The following is a 15,821-nucleotide window of genomic DNA, read 5'->3' on the forward strand; positions in this document are numbered from 1 at the left end:
CGGGGCAGCTGGCCAATGAGGATGTCCGCTAAGTCTGTCTGGCCACAAGTGCTCTAAATTTAGCACGAGGGTCTCTCCTATCATGGGGGGCACGGTTTGGAGATGAGTAGCCATTTGCATCCTCAAGTTACAAATCACAGTGAGAGGAGGGAGAAAAGTTCAGTTTTGACAAAGTGAGGTGTCAGTATTTTTACCCATTCAGTAAAACTTTTTGAAACAAACTGAAATGTTGTGTGTTTGCTAAATAACTTCAAATACCGTCAAATTATCAGGCAGTTTATTTCTTTATATTACATAATGTACACAAATAGTTTCAACCCATATTATCTATTAACCGGATTGTTTACCTGGGTGTAAAGTCATTTATGCAGGTATAAATGTCAACATCAGGGTTTGTGTATGAACTACAATTTGTATAACTTTATAAACAGATACCAGCTTATGGGACATGATATTTTCAGGACCAGAGAGATGCTAAATAATATTATACAGGGTCATATTAAATAAAGCAAGAGCAACTGTCTGTTATAAAGTAGGACAACCATAAACATTTTTCAGAAACCAAGAAAAAAAAGAAGCTACAATGAATTAAGTAGGCAGTATTTACAATTAAATACAAAGATATACAAAGATATATGTACAGTACTGGGATATTACAAGGTTTATTGACATACACTTTTGCTCTGTGCACTGTTCTGACTACTCTGACGAGACAACACATATTACTAATAGGTCAGTACTTAAGATATGTTTGTGGAAAATTGTTTTTAATCACTTGCTTAACGATGTTATCTAGAGACAGTCGTCCATATCTGGACAGTATTTTGAAACTTTCTTTGGTTCTCTAGCACCAATAGTTATAATGTTTCCATATCAGTATGCTAGGTTACACAATAGTTACAGCTGTGTGCAGTTTATTAAAGTCAAATAACTTAAAATGTCTTATAAAATCTACCACTGTTGGCTGAGTGGGCTGTTACTGACATTTAATGGCATTTACTCACATAACTGCCCTAAAGCAGTGGTTCCCAACTGGTGGGTCGCGGTCCAAAAGTGGGTCGCGGGTCCATTCTGAATGGACCGCATGAAAAAAACACGCTATATTTTTAAGTACACTGAATTTTCAGCGCAGAGGTTTTATTTTGAAGTGCTGTTTCCTGCTGTAGAGTGATAGAATAACGAACAGTTACTTAACAGAGACAGCAAACTAGCTTGAGACATGGCCAAACGCAAGTAGGACACTGAATATATTAAACACCTAACCTGACCTAAGGTCAAAGGAGAAATCTGGACCCTGTGGCTGAACCAGTTGGGAACCACTGCCCTAAACCGTCATAATCTAGCTTTGACTCGGACTGGAAATAAATGTGGTACCTATAAACAACAATTCTGATGTAAATAAAAAGTTCACTTTCTATCCAGCATTTAAATTCTACTGTAATTTCTGCATCTTTAAAGGACCATGCCAGTGATTTTGCAAATCTTGGCTGATTTACCAATTGTCCTATATTACTACTAAGCTAATTTTATTTCATGTATGTCTTAGGAACCATCTATTTTTTGTGCTGAAGCTATATTATCGTTGCACAAGAAAGCCTCTGAGATGTGGCTGAATGAAATATCAAAAATCTACTGGTTGGTACATTCATTCGCAAGTGATAAACTGACATCCAAGAATTGTGTTTTGAGAAACTCTTATGATGTGACATCCCAAATACTCATGTTATCTTTTTCAGAACAATGTTTGCTTGATTAGCTTAATTTTCATGAATCATAGCTTGTAAATATGACTGGTGGTTTCTAACCTGTGCACCAACCACCCACACCTGCAGGATTTTCAAACAATTCCATAATTTAACATGTGTTAACAGCGAAAGTGACAAGCATGGTTTCTTCAACTCAAGAACTTTACACCTTGGCAAGTTGCTTCACATATTGTTTTTTGGATAAAACCACCAAAATCTGACAAAAACATTTGAGTTTTTGGCAAATTTTTGACACCAACTTCAGCTATGCATGATTTGTAATAACACTGGTATGGTCCTTTAACCTTCACTTCTGGCTCCAAGTAGTTAAGAAGAGCTTCAACAGCAACTAACATTTGTGTCAGTAAAACTGAGCAAAGAAAAACAGATGACTTAAAAAAGCGATTGACTGAATGACACATAAATAAATGGCCTATATACAAAATATGTAACAACATTGAGCAACATGCTCCATGGACGTGTGATTACTGTTGATTAGTTCAAAGGGAGCAGGAGAAGAAGAGTCTCAGAAAGCAGAACACCTTTCACCCTTCTCGGTCGGGCTCTTTTTGGTCACAGCGAACTTAGACTTGAGAGAATGATCTGCTATCAGCTGATTGATTTCATTTTGCCTATAAGAAGACAATCTTTGACTTATCCAAGCTACTTTGGACTCGTCCTCAGGGCCTTGAAAACTCCGTTTGCAGGCCCTGCCTATGAGGTATACCACCTCGGCCAGGTTAAGCAGCACACACACCCCAGACACTGCCAGCATGAACACAGTGAATATGGTCTTTTCTGTCGGTCTGGAGACGAAACAGTCCACTGTGTTGGGGCATGGGTATGAGTCACACTTCACCAAACGCACCATCTTAAAGTCAGGATAGATCAAGTAGAAGATGTAGAGAAAAGCCACCTCGAAGATGATTCTGAAGATGATACTGATCATGTAAGTCCACCACAGAGCTCCGGTGATCTGAAACTTCTGGTTCTTGATGTGTTCCAGCTCCTTGGGGCTGCCGTGGCCCGACCTCTTCAGAATCTTCTTGTCAATGTGGCGTCGGTGGGCCACATGCATGGCCACCAGCAGAGCGGGGGTAGAGACCAGAATGAGCTGGAGCGCCCACAGGCGGATGTGCGAGATGGGGAAGAACTGGTCGTAGCAGACGCTGTTGCAGCCAGGCTGCTGGGTGTTGCAGGTGAAGCCGGACTTCTCATCTCCCCAAACGCTCTCAGCGGCGACCACCAGGACCAGGATGCGGAAGATGAAGATGACGGAGAGCCAAACTCGTCCAATGCCGGTTGAGTGCCTGTTTACGCCGCTGATCACGGCATAAAAGGTCCCCCAGTTCATTTTCGACTCCAGGACTGCAAAAAATAAAGGTTGTATTTTCAGTCAAGGTTACACTGATGTGAGCCAAGGCTTGAGGTTAACTTTTATTACCATGTTATTAATGTGAAATAATATAAAGTAAAGGAATTTTATCAAAATGTCTCTCGAATTTCTTAAAAAACACCATTTAGCCCTTCGTATTGAATAAAACTCACATTTGTAGCAACGAGTTATCAATTTAAATAACTCAAAATTATTGTTGTCGTCCACAACAAATTTAGTAAAAGTCTAACTGTAACTCTGACTGTAACAGAAGTTTTTAGAGGTTTACCAGGCTCAGCCAGCGGTGCAAGCGGCGTAAGCAGCGCCGGGTCCAAAGATGACCATCTTGAGGTGTGGTCTGAGCATCAAGCTGGCAGAGTGAGGAACAACAGAAAAGAATTGCCAAGTAGCAAGTTGGCCGTATAAAAGCAGGGGTGATGGCCTACCGCCGTGTGCCGTCACAAGACGCAACAGGACGAGGCCAATTGCGAAACATTCGCAGAACCACGTGATGTGCTCACCCCGTATTAATACTGTACTCCCAAACTGACCTACAGCCCAGTTGCAGACAGACTGACAGACTGCCAGCAAATTTCTCCAAGGAACCGGCAAGACATCCATCTCATTATGAGAGTTTTTTTTTAAGACAACTGAGAGACCTCTGTTGTTTGTGAGAACGGCTACAGACTTCATGAGATTTACCAAAAAATAAACTTAAAATGATCACACTGACACAGCTGATTCATTCAAACAATGTTACTATAAAAGGTTATGATAATTTAAACAACATGGCAAGTGTTTGTCGAGTCGAAGCAATGGAGCATGTCAGCCACCCCTCACATAAAATCTGACCTCACTGCACACTGTTAGTAGAAAACAGAATGAAATGATGGAGCATTTTACCTTCAGCTGTGGTGGTACACAAAAATGTGTACAAAGAAGAAATGAATTAAAATATTGTGTTTTTTTAGCGAGCCAGAAGGCTGGATTGAGAACACCATGCGTTTGGAAAATGCTAATCATTCCTCCGCCACTAGCCAGTGCCCTGCACCGTAGCAGTCATATGCTCTTATATAAACTATTTACATACAATGGCGGCCTTTATTGGGCTGCAACAAGACTCTTTAGAATTCAGATCAAACGCCTCGATTTCCGCCTACCCCGGGCAAAAGAAGGAATCTGTGTGGACACAAAAGGCCTCAGCCTGCCACATTATTTATTGTGCTTGGCAGGGCAGGGAAGTGAAGGAAGCTTTTGACCTGAGGCACTGTCATCGAGAGCACACAGTCACTAACAGGTCTGCGGATTCATCCGGAAAATACACGAGCTGTTTAAATAATGCAAAACACTAATGTGGCAGAAAATGAAAGCCAGTCTTAAGGAAAAGATCATTTATATACAAGATCTAATTAAAACCATTCGTCTCATTTGTTCAAAGCGATTTTTGCAACGTAACCATGTCACAAATATAAATGCTGCAGTACTGCAAATTAAGCAAATAAATTCTAATTATGAAAATTAAATTAACTTTGTTTAGTGCCAGGTGCTGTTCTTACTGATGTTTTTAACAGGGTGACTCATTATCTTTGCCTCAACTTCTTATGACCAATAATTACTTTTGTATACAGCATGGGTCATCGACAGGGGGCTCGCGACCCCTTGGGGGGGTCCTCAGAGATACTGCAGGGGGCTGCCAAATTATTGTTTCTAATTGTTTTGTTTTTTAATTATTAAAATATGTCTGAATATAGACATTAATATTAATCCAACATATTATTAGCAAAGATAAATCCCAACCCATCTAATTTACAGTACACAACACTGATGACTATGAATCCTTGTCAATAATTGTTATATTAATAGTTTAGTATTGTTTGTATGTATGTTTATACATGACATTTGAGGCCGCCCTACATGTTTAATATGCAACTTACAATATACACATAGTAGGGGGTCCTTGCTCCATCTCTCTTTAAGCAAAGGGGTCTTTGGCCTGAAAAACATTGAGGACTCCTGGTATAAAGTTTTATTCCATTGTTTTGATATTAGCCTTCTGGGAGAATATGACATATTTAATCACATACGGGGCGGCAGTAGCTCAGTCCATAGGGACTTGGGTTGGGAACCGGAGGGTCGCCTGTTCGAGTCCCCGTCCAGACCAAATATGGAGCGTGGACTGGTGGCTGGAGAGGTGCCAGTTCACCTCCTTGGCACTGCCGAGGTGCCCTTGAGCAAGGCACCGAACCCCCAACTGCTCGGGGCGACCAAGGGCAGCCCCCTCACTCTGACATCTCTCCACTTTGTGCATGTATAGGTCCTGTTTGTGCATGTGTGTGTCTTTCAGACCTGTGTGTAATTGACAAGCAAGACTGAAAACACTGAATTTCCCCTCAGGGGGATTAATAAAGTAAATAAACTTAAACTTAAATTGTACACAAATTGAGATAAATATCCAGTCATTTGGGTTAAGGGTTGCTTTGCAGTAATGTCTAGAAAACACAAGTTAGCTGAGGCATTGGTTCCCAACCTGGGGGTCATCAAAACTTCACAGGAGGGTCACAAAGCCTTCTTGATTTTAAGGGGTGCTTTCAGACCTAGAGTTGTCTTGCTTTGGTCTGAATCAGGGACTTATTTTGTTACAAAGTTGCATAATTGCCGAGAGTTGGTTCATGTTCTCACTGCAGCATTTACAAGCAGACCAGATCAAATGCCTTGCGTGAGAAAGCTGCTGTTAATTGGTCAGAATTTCCATGTCAGAATCAATCCAGGAAGTAAACAAAACGTTGAAGAAGAGTACACTTGCAAGATATATGCAACACTTTTTAATGTCACAATGGAGGGACAACTACGCAGGTTGATTTTAGCGCTGGTCATCGTGGACTATATTGCTGTCATTGTCATTTAGTCAAACCATACAGTTTGAAAACGAGGCGCGGCTCCAACTAGAAAACGATGTTTTGATGTATTGGATGTGCTGAATGTGCATATTAAGGCAGTACAGGAGGAGGTGCACATTAATAATCCTCCAGGACTGTAACATGCTCATGTTTAACCCAAACAATGTGTCATGTGACTGCAGTTGGTTCGGATCGAGGTCGGGACACATTCTCACCCCAAACGAACTGCACCAGAGTTTGTTTGTAACCGGACCGAGACCACCCCTTCAAGAAGGTCTCGGTCCGGTTGTTTTGGTGCGCACCCAAGTGCGATTGCTGTGTTCACACCTGCCCAAACGAACCTCACTTAGGGGGGCAAATGAACTTGAGTACAATTGAACCGAACCAAACAGGGCAGGTATGGAAGCACTCTAAGACAATTGTATTGTATGTATAGTTGACTTACATTTCAGCATTTTAATCATTTCTGTTAAGAAAACTAAATCAAATTGTTACTTTTAAAGTTCAGATGTTTCAAGATAGTGTTTTAAAAATCTCACAGAAGATCTCAACACAAGCTATATTCTCATTGCCTTCACCTTCTGCTAAACAGCCTCATCCTGCTTTAGAAAAGCACACTGTTAAAACAACCAAAGGACTAACAGAGAAATGACCAAGCAAATGCCAATGTTAAAAATAATAATTAAAAAAATACATAATACAGAGAATCCTACAAAAAGCAGTAAGACTCATTTCTAATGAAATAACTTGCTCAATATTCAACAAAATTACTCATTTCACAAAAATTTTGTGCAATTACTGCGTTCCCCATTCGGGTTTGCGTATTGTACAGTTTATCCATTGTTCTGTACTGTTATTGTTATGCATTGAATGCCACATGAAATATCCATAAAATGTCACTTGGTCAGAGGTCATCAGTTAAGTCAATAATAATCCTTAAGGGGTCCCTTAAGAAAAACGGTTGGGAACCACTGATACGTGAATAAACTATAATTCCTTTTACCAGTATCAACTAAGATTGCTCACTTTGTTCTCTTCAAATTCCTCCCTACAACAGTGAAACAATAATTTACAGTAGCAACAAACTGAATGCAACTGAAAACACAATGTGGTCATTTGTCATGTACTATCAGATGACCTACAGCGGTTCACTGTGCCATGAGCGTTTCTGCGTCACGTATGACAAACGTAGTGGGTGGGTTTGGGAGGCCTGGTAATTCTTTGAATGAACTCGACCTCATTTACATTCCCTCTATAGACGATACAGTACTCCACAATACAGAGACAGAGAACGTACAGTTGTAGGTAACGGGTTTATTATGAGAGCAGAGATATATACAGTGTACATTCAAAATAATAGATCTGCCATTGTATAAGAACTCAACATCAACAAAGGCAACATGGCTCTGATAATGAATATGAAATGAAAGCGATACATAAACAATTAAATAACATTAGACCTACTGCATGTGGCACACAGACAAATCAAGCATCACTTAATAGATGGCGGGTTATCTGACTGAACTGGCACCGTCTAGTGGCTGGAATAACCTCGTCATGGTTAAAAGAAAAGTATGAAATAAAAAGGGGAAATGTTCTAAATAAAACACAATGCACCACAATTAGGTATTTATGTCCCCATACATTATACATACTTAAAAAAATCTTTCACACTTTTCTATCAATGCTTTAAAGACAATAGTCACAACTTGTTTAACTCTAAAAAAAAATAGAATCTGAGTAAACAAAAAAAAAGAAAATCTTGAGTTCCAGTGATGTGACAGAGAACACAATGTTAAGACCTAAAAATATACAAGGAAGCTGATACATGCTCCTTATTGTGTACTAATCCAGTCAATGCCTTTCATTTTATTTTATTAATATTCATTTTATTGTTTATTTAAATATCCTTGATTTGTCCACGTACTGCAAAGTGCCAGTCGCAGAAGCTTGTCGATATGTAACCTGAAAGTCCACTGTATGTACAGATGGTCGACTGAAACTGGATGATTTATGTCTCATTTAAGAATCACTGAATATTTCAGTGTTTAGATTTGCGTGCACAATGGCAGGGCTGCCATTTGTGTTTTACACCGGACACCAGCAAAACTACACACATTCCCTGCTGTCTGAGTTACTTCCTATTCTGAGTATAGCACGAGATGAGGTACTTCTCCCACTCTGAGTCCTGTCTCATCTTCAGTTGAACAGTGCCTAAAAAGCAGAACACAAGACAGAGTGAAAATGAGTGCTGCTCTGGTCACACACAGACTATACTGCCACCTACTGTAGACACACAACCAGGGGTAAACAAACTGTGACTCTTACTGTTTTTCATGAGGCCGACATTCTTCAGTTTGTTATGTTTCGCATGTCCGTTCTGGGCCAGCCTCACAGACAGTGATGCACCCCTCCTGAGATGAAGATAACACCATTGTGCAGTTATTGTGCAGCTATTGGCTCTGAAACCTTGCGGTATACACACATAATAAGGTCAACATATGCATATATTAAGTCACTGTCCAATTTGAATTCGGAAAAATACACAACTTGTGCAGTTATGGCTGGTGAAATAAAACCAAAGGGCATACTTGTTGGCAGGGACATTAGATACATCAATTCATTTTAGTAACAGCTTTTTCGCCTTTAACAATTCTAAATTTACAATTTACAATAAACTGAGTGTAGTACCTCATAGCTCCGAGCTTTCCCTTTTCCAAGTACAGCTCAACCGTAACTTTGGGCCCCTGTGGGTAAAGTCTGGCATACAGCGTTCTGTTGTGCACCATTGCTCTGAACCAGCCCACTGCCTCCTCGGACCAATCACTCCCATTCACGGGCGTCACCTAAGGGGGAGGAAACAAACAAAAAATAACCATGAACTGAGATAATTCATTTCCTTTATCACTGTAATAGATAAGGCTGTGACTAATCATGTGGACAAGCGCCAACTGTCTTGAGTCTACACTCTCGCAGCAAAGCAAAGCATGTTAACCATTTCCATGTATGCAAATCCTGAGAGGGATAATCTGCACGCCTGTCGCTGGGAATCTTAACGTGTTCATCAGTGAGTGCTTCATGTGGTACTCTAGATACACGTGAATCATGGTATCTGTAGGGAGCCACTCACATTTGCCAGTGAGACCTGTACAGCCTGAAGAGGAAGGACGGTCATTTCTGGGGTCAGCTCCTTGATGTTCGACAGCGACAGGCAGGTGGTGTCACCGTAGTCCAGCCTCTTCACCTCCACCTTGATGGATGTCTCACCCCCAGTACCATCAGTGACATTTTTATCTGGCATCCAAAAGATAGAGGTGAGGTTAGACTGAAGAAAAAAAAATCCAGAAAGGAAATCCCAAGCGGCTACTGGCAAGCAAAGTGACACTGCTACCATCTAGAGGTATGCATTTGCAAAACCATTCCAATACATAACACTGAACCCACCTCTGCTCACTCCACATATCTTCGTCACCTGAGCCCTGCACCATTGTTCTTGCTTCGGGAACCAACCCATTACTTGGGTTCCAATGTCTGGAATGCAGTTCTGCTCCGCATATGAACTACTGGCTTTCCAGCTGCTGCAAATGAGAAAAAAATAATGACAACCAGAAACATGTGGATTATTTAAAAAAAAGCAGAAAAAAATCTACAAAGAAAGCAGTAATGAACAAAAAAAAAAAAGGATAAGTGGCTCTTTAAGTTCTGTAAATGTGATCAGAGAATCAGTGAGGGCTGAGAAAAGCTGAGAAAAAGCAGACAAGCGATTAGAATCCATGCTGAACGACTTACTCTGTGACAAGGGCCTGCAGCCTCGTGGTGGAGTCTGCTTGCTGGACGTAGAAGTTGCCTGGGCTGACAATATGAGACACCACAACCTCAGTCTCTTCAAACCTCCGAATATGGAACTCAGGGATGGTAATACCATTGGTTACTGGGGTTTTTGCATCAGCAGAAATGCTCTCATGCTTCAGATCTGTTTGGGTTTCCCACTGGACGTTTAGACAGGAGTGCTCCACTTGAGATGATATACTCTGACAGTCTTTATCTTCCAAGGGGCTAGCGTCAAGGTCTCCCTGTCCCATCACTGCGAAGATGTCTCCGATATCCCACAATTCAGTCTTTGTTGCAATCACACAAGTATAGGTCAGAGAGCCACTTGATTCAACTCTTTTTACTCTGAAGATTGGGGCTTGGTTTTCTATGTCTGCACATAACGTTTTCGGCGCAAGTACATCGATCAGATCATCTGTCTCATCATGTCTAAATTGGTAGCTTTGTGTTTTGATGGTAGGACTCTGCAGCAAACTTTTACTCCACTCCATGACCTCCAGTGCACCCATGTTCTTAGCTTTTGCCCTGAGGAAGTGGAGCAGCTGAGAGGATGTTTGTTTTTGGTGTTGCACCTGGACATCATCCTCACATCCCCATCTAATTAGCGGTGTTATTTTCATTGGTTTAGGGTTACTGTTCTCTGGGAGTACAGCTTGTATGGGAGGTAGCAGTACTGGTGGTGGTCTCTCTGGGTTAATCCCGGGTCCCTCAGTGATCGCAGGTGGAAGAATCACAGCATCTGATGGGCGTTCCTCTTCTTTAGCCGCTAAGTGAGAGGATGAGCTCGTGGTCGCAACGGCGCTGTTGTAGCTGGATGAGATGCTGCATATCATGTCATCCTGCTGGACCGCTGCAGGCTGGGAGATGAGGAAATGTTTCAATTGCTGGAGGGACAGCGTGGCTCCAAGCACCTGGACTGCTTTGGCTATGGAGCTTGCCATGAGCGAGTTCTGCAACATGGGCCCAAACTTGACAACGTGTGTCATTAGGATCCCTTTGTCTCGGAGTGGCTGAAGCAGATTTGTTCTCAATCCGTTTTTGACAGAGGGCTCGACACAGAGTTGTTGCTCTGTAAAGATTAGAAAAGCAGGAAGAGAGAGTGTTTGGTAAAATGAAGGAGCACTAGAAATCTTTTCCAAAATCACAGACTGAATACTTGATTAATGATGGTGATGGATAAGTAGCTTTGAGAAGTTACTTTTGAAATGTAATCCAAACAGATCAATACTTAAAAATATAAAATTACCAGGCATAAAACAAACACAAAAGAAGCAGGTCCTGTTTGCAGTGGTGGAATGCAACTGAGTACATTTGCTCAAGCGCTGTACTTAGGTGCAAATTTGCTTATTATTAGTTATGCTACTAAATACTTCTACTCCACTACATCTCAGAGGTAAATACTGTACTTCTTTATTCCACTGCATTTGTCTGACAGCTTTTCATTTCCTTCCCATGCAGTGAAAACCAAAAACCTCCAGGGGCTGTATTCACAAACTTTCTGAGAACACTCTGCGAGAGCTCTTAACTTAGCCCAAATATTACGAGCAAGGAGTCCTAGCCTCAGATGGATTTGGGAAAATTCTCAGAGCAAATCTGAACAAAGAAGGGACAGAAACTTTTACCTTAGTGAGGAGGTGTTGTTGACCCTATTACTAGGTATGATGCATTCTTTTGAAAGGTGAGATTGTTTGCCCATTTGTGAGCCTGCAAGGTGTGGACATCCAGTGGAAATTAAATTAACTGCATCACAATGAGACTGTGGACGCGCTGTCATTGTTTGTGTGATCATTCTGCTGGTGGAAGGTCGAGACAGACTGAAGTCATCACGGCAGCACTGTTACGTTTTACAAGTTGCCGAATATCTTAGTGTTGTGATGACTTATTTCTGGTGTTACAATGTTACTGTGTTGGGTAGGAGATTGAATGAGATCAACCACAAACCTTATCTCTGCATGATCTAATGTGTAGCGTTACATTAACTCACTGTCATTCTGCGTTTGGAGAACATTTCTTCCTTTGCTTAAGAAACTCTTAAGCACCCTAAAAGTCCTCATTTAAACTGCTAACAGTTTTTCACCTTTGGAGCTGGAGATGTTGTGTGAATAACTTTGATCTTTACGAGGATCTAGTCTGAACTGTGAGGGCAAATTCTAAGAAAACATCGTAAGTCTAAAAATTTTATTAGAATTTTGTCACAAGGAGCAACTCTTTATACGAGGAAGCTTTGTGAACACAGCCCCATATGTGTGCCAATTTTTAATGTTTTGGTAAACTAAGGGATGAAATGTTGCTTTGTGCTGAGAAAATTTTCCTATGTCTTAAGCTTAATAAACTCTTTAAAAACCACTTGAATCGGCTGAAAAAGGCATCATGACCAAGCCAAAAACAGGGCTGTTTTTATGAGCACGTGAAAAGTTGACTTATTAGAGATTGTGGTTCTCACAGGACAGCGACTCTACAAACATAAGATGACCTATGTTGCAGTGCCCTAGATTAAGCTGTCCAGCTATATATAAAGGTGTTAAAAAAACATACTATAACCTTTAACATCTACAGCAGCAAAATGCAACACACACATTAATGCAGCAGTAATATTATTCCAGAAACATCATATATAACAGTAAAACACGGGCAGGGAACATTTTACTGCACAATGAATACTTCTATTTCAGGAGCTTTGACTTTTATTTTGCTTATAAAACTACTTCCATACTTTTACTTAAGTAAGGTTTTCAATGCAGGACTTCTACCTGCAGTGAAGTGTTTTCACAGTGTGGTATTAGTACTTTTAAAGTACCTGAATACTTCTTCCACCACTGCCAATCTGTGGAGTAAGTGTGGCAAAAGCTGCAGCCCATTGCTTTGATGTTGTTAACATAATAACAAAGACGATCTCTTCTCACGACCTTTTCTGTGAGGCACCACTTCTCGGTAAATTTACTTTTAACTGTGCATCTACCATGTTGATCTATCCCAGCAATATGCCACCGCATACTTAAAGACTCTCTTTGCAGTTAGTGCGAAATTCTCCTGTGTGAAACCCGACCAGTACCACTGGTAATCGAGCCGAGTAGCGAGCTAGATAAAGCAAGCATAAGCTTGGCAATGGTGGACAGCGAGGGTCAATTAAAGAACTTCAATACAATTAATGACAGTCATACCTTTAACTCTGCAAAATGCATTTTTGAGTTTGTATCGAAGTAGGCTTTTTTCAGCAACCCACAAATGGCAGCTGACCTAAATTATTTTATTGGCCAATGTAAATTTTTATTTACATTTTGCAAGTGCTGGGTGTTAATTTTGGACCCTGAAAGAAGGGCGTCATTGTCTTGCAACATGGCCTTGGGGTGGTAGGCTGGTCACAGCACTGCATGGCACAATAAGGTTGCTTGGAGCAATGTGCATTGATTTGATTGACAGACGAGAGGCAGTGCAATTTCAGTCGAGAGAACCAGTCAGAAACAACACTCAAAATTTGAGCGCACACTGCCGTATGAATAAAGCCTGTCTGGATGTAGAGATAATGCCTTGTAAGCCATCTTACCCTTGATGGTGTTACACTCAAATTTGTCCCAATGGCTTTGCTGACCTGCGTTGTCCAGATACATGCCAAAAGAGGGCATTCCTGCATGATAAAGAGATGCAAAGCAATGCAATTCATGTTATTTCCTATATATAAGCTTTTAAAATAAAACACTATACTGATCACCAACATTTTGATTGATTATAATTAAATTTATTCTGTAAGTTAATGCCGTAATGCTGTTACATGTAACGAGTTACTCCCCACAAATCATTTATATTATATCAAGAAATGTGGTACATTTGTCTCACATATGAATATCTGTAATGTCACATCAGCAGCTAAGTTTGCATGATTAATTCTTGACTTACCAACTGTGATGTCTTTCAGTAAAGCTGAGAGCTTGTCCATGGCTTGACATTTTGTATCCAAAGCCTTTGTGAGATCACTGAAGACACTCATGGGGAAAGATGAATTCAAGAAACCTTGAACCTCTTCATAGGCCTGAGGGAAAAGGGAGGCGAGCTGACGTCATGTTGACAGCAAGAAAGGTTGTTTGTTTATTCACAAATATAAATAAAATATTCTTACTTATAAATTCTTATGTATTGATATTGCCTATAGTGTAGCACAATACACATTTATACTTCTGCATTTCTATTGCAATTTCTTATCATTTCTTCATAACAATATACAGTTTATGAGCAACTTACGAACAGCATGTTTACTCAATTAGCTAAAAAAAATGTTAATTAACATTGGAAAATATTCATTGTTTGCAGCTCTGGCAACAATTACATGCAATTTTCGAAAAAATTTTCTTGATTAAAACTTAACAATCTCAGCCAACTAAGTTAACATAGCTAACATTACCCAACTTAATTATAATTTAATAATTTATCTGTGTGGAGTAACAGTAATGTTAGCATGTAGCCTGTTAGCTAGCTTGCTAAACCCATTTACAGCTAATTTCACCATGACGTGACGATGCGAAAGTGGCGCTAACATTAACGTTACGTTACCTTCTTGGTGAGGTTGTGAAGTTCTTGTTCAAGTGTATTCCGGGCATTTTCCAGCAGAAATAGTTTTAAAGTTAGCTGCACTCTCTGGGTGATGATGGAGGGATGTTGCTGAAGGTGGTTGACCTGCTGCAGCTGCTGCTGAGGAGGAGTCATGGTCGCTTGGGAGGAACCGAAGTCCGCAGCCGGGCTCAGACGGCACGTCTGATAGCTAACGTAAGCTAACTAGCAGGTGTGTAGGTTAAAAGCATCAATACAGCTTCTCTGTATTACCCGTTTAGACGACGCTCTTTGGTCACATCGTCAGGTTTCTGGTTCCGGATGTGTCTTTTCTGCTTGTCCTCTTTAATGATGTCTTCCTCCACCCTGCAGTCGGTGAAATGTATCCTGCTCTTTCTTCAGCTACCGACATATGGGATGCAATGAGGAGCCAGAAGCGCCGCCCGCCATGTTGAAAACGCCCGTTAAGTGACTGAAGCTAACGCAGTTAGCACATTTGAAGGTGTGGTAGCATTTAAGCTAGTGGGTGTCCTGCTCTTTCTTCAGCTTACATGTCACCGGAGCCAACCTTTTAAATGGTTATTAAAGAAGTTTCTTCTTGTATAATGACGGTTAGCAAACAGCTTAAGGTGTGTTACCGCCACAAAAGCTACAAGGACAAAAATAGATAACTGGGCGGTGGCCTCTTCCAGGTGCAGTGGGCTGCCAGATCTGTGCCAACAATCAGTAAAAATACAATGTAATGCAGACTATCATATCCTCCTGAGACCCTAACTTTTGTTTGGTATGCATTTCCAAAATTTCCTAGCTATTTGAGATTAGCAGGACCTGATAAGTATAAAAAAACTAAACATCATCAACAAATAAATAAATAAATAAAGTCCCACTATCCTCAAAGGAGATGAGGGAAAAAAATCCCAATGTCTACAAACAAGTACTTTCTTAATAGTGTCTTAGCTTGTTACTGTTGCTACAATTGGTTAATTTAGTGTGGCAAATCAAACTAGAAATGTTATGAATAATAAATAAACAAGTTTCAGCCATTAAATTTGATCAGGTTTTGGGCCTTCTCCACTTTTGTGTCAGGATTGGCTGCAGACTGACTTGGCAGAGATGGCTGCCATCTTGTTTTTACATGGATTAGTGTATTGTGGTCTTACTACTACTACATGGCACAAAAAAGTGTCCACAAATGAGGACTGGAGGTCTGAGTTAAGCAGAATTATGTATAAGGTCCAGTAAACCCAAAATGTCTCAGGAGGATATCTATTTATATGTGAGTTCACAAATCAAATCCTCCAGATTATTCAGTCTGACAATGTAAAAAATTAGTGTAGCACTTAAATTAGATGAACATATTTGATGAAGATGATGTACTTACATGATGACATTTTTTGTAGGTATTTTTGGGGCAGTACATGCTTGGTTCAA

The 15,821-nt window shown here is 40.5% G+C and overlaps 1 pseudogene; it reads right to left on the reverse strand.

The window, feature by feature from the left end:
- Positions 1-340: 340 nt before the first annotated feature.
- Positions 341-15,218, reverse strand: LOC126388690 (uncharacterized; annotated as a pseudogene).
- Between the last annotated feature and the right edge of the window lie 603 nt (positions 15,219-15,821).

Source organism: Epinephelus moara, chromosome 4 (genome assembly GCF_006386435.1).
Source record: "Epinephelus moara isolate mb chromosome 4, YSFRI_EMoa_1.0, whole genome shotgun sequence".
NCBI classification, from domain to species: domain Eukaryota; kingdom Metazoa; phylum Chordata; class Actinopteri; order Perciformes; family Serranidae; genus Epinephelus; species Epinephelus moara.